This window comes from Phytophthora infestans, genomic scaffold (assembly GCF_000142945.1).
Source record: "Phytophthora infestans T30-4 supercont1.29 genomic scaffold, whole genome shotgun sequence".
NCBI lineage: Eukaryota > Oomycota > Peronosporomycetes > Peronosporales > Peronosporaceae > Phytophthora > Phytophthora infestans.
The window spans coordinates 1,504,839-1,507,076 of record NW_003303730.1 but is presented as its reverse complement, the minus strand read 5'-3'; positions in this window follow the sequence as shown (position 1 = coordinate 1,507,076).

Sequence of the window (2,238 nt, the reverse complement as noted above, 5' to 3'; positions counted from 1 at the left end):
GGCCGTACGAGCTCGGAGAAGGTTGGGAATTGCGAATCTATTAGTTGGTAGTGATAACTGGATAATACATTGGCCAGTTCCTACAACCTAGTAAGCTTTCCCATACACGTGCAGATCCGACGGGTTAACCGAATCTACTACTTGGTCGGTCATACCCTAGAGGCTCTCAACTCTCAAGATCCCGTCACAGGAGGCGGCAAGTACGACGCAAAGGAACGCAAAGGCAAGGGACACACCCGCAAGGCAACCCTACGGCCAGATCCACGATCTAGGCCCCGGATCCATAAGCTCGAATATTCGCTTAGGATTCGGAACAATCCACGGACGCAGAGTGAAGATTTTCCACTGCTGCTCCACCCCATCCCCACGTCTCGCCAAGACACTCAAGCTTCCCCCCTTGAACTCTTCGGAAGTTACCGAGAGAGCAAGATCCCGCCCTACCGACGGGTACACAAGGTGAGGAAAGTTCAGCAGAACACGGATCATCGGGGGACCCCCTCCGTTAGTCGGTGTCTGGGCGCAGTTGGTAAGTTGGATCTGGCAATCTCGCAGATTTTGCTGATCCCGCTACACCACAATAGTGCGCGTGCCCGGATCTTTTGGTGACTCGGGATCTCACCGTGAGTCCCAAGAAGATGCTCAAGTGAAGATTGAGCCAGGGGAAGAGGCGTCGTCGGAAGTCGGATCGACGAAGACGCTGCTGAATGAAACAAGATCCGCGGATCAATGGAGTTTTGGGAGGAGCTCTGTCGACGGAAGAGAGGTGGATCCGGATCCGGATCTAGAAGAAAAACCTCTCTATCCTCCCCAGGTCCCCTCGGGGACCCCTGCGGATCTTGACGCAAGTCAAGATCCGCTAACAAAACAAGGAAAAGTGAAGGCGAAACGGTATGCATTTGCAGATTCACCGGTTAAGCCAACACTGTACCTAAACCCAACCCCGCTAGTCGAAGAAACGAGAAAGAAGACGAAAACGAGTAAGACTACGCGGAAGAAGATGCAAGCTCCAGAGTCGGAAGAAGACCAAGCTGGATCCAGGTCAGGCTGGTCAGACAAGGATCTCGAGTTTGTGTATCGCCACCAAGCTTTACGCGACTTCCTGCATCAAGATCCTGTCATGCAGATCTCGGATCCTGATTCAGTTCCTGAGTCGGGCGCCGTGACTTGGTGGACACGTCGAGCTGAGGCCGTAGGCGTCGGAGCCTTTTGGCGATACTTGCCGGATCCGACCGCCGCCTTCTTCTGGCGGTGTTTCGCGCGATCCACCGCCCGCAGCACTTCCTCAAGCTCGTCTGCGTCGGGAAGTCGTAACAGGGTCAGCCTGTCGGCCAGATCCACGTCTCCCAACGTCTCGATGAAATGATCCACGTGTTCCCGCAGTACCTTGGATCCCCCATCCTTGATCTTCAGCTTGGCCCGTAGACCGGCCACATTTAGTCGATGTAGGTATTCTAGCGGGGATTCATCCGATCTGCGGCGAGCGTGGTAGTATTGTCGTGCCACCGACACTCCCAATCCACAGTACTGGGTCTGGAAACTGCGCAGCAAATCTGGCCACTTGTTCCTGGTGGATCTGCCCAGCTGCCGATACCAGTTCCTGGCTGGCCCCGCTAGCAGATCCGCAAAGGTCAAACACTTCTCAGCATCCGACGCTTGATCTCTCATGAGGGCCGACTTGACTTTGCTGATCCATGTTCTCGCTCGGTCCTCATCTTGATCCTTGCCCGTGAACTCCTTCAGATCCGATATGGCTGAGATCCGTACCCTCTGGATCATGGACGATCCACCTGCCCCTGCTGTGGCTGTTGCTACCACTGCTGACGAAGTGGATGGGCCATCCAGATCATCTGGGTCGAACTCATCATGGGAGTTGTCTCCCTCCACGGACTTCATCTCCACGTCTCGTGCTCCATGTTCGTGGAGCACTTGCACTTGTGGCACGGGCGCTCTCATACCCTGTTCGGCCAGGAAACGACTCATCGCAGCTTCGAAGTGTCGCTGCAGGGTGTCCGAGGAAGTGTCGGAATAGCCTGTGGCCGTCTGGCTCACTGGCGAGACCGGATCCGTGAGGCGATTACCTTGAGACCGATCTGACGATAGTCCCACTGGCTTCTTGCTGGATCTGGCTCGATCTTGGCTGGATTGTGTCAGATCACGCGTATGACCTACTGGATCTCGAGTCTTCCCGTTCACAGGGGCTTTCCTGTTCTTCGGATCCTCGCCCGCGCTTCCAGCTTG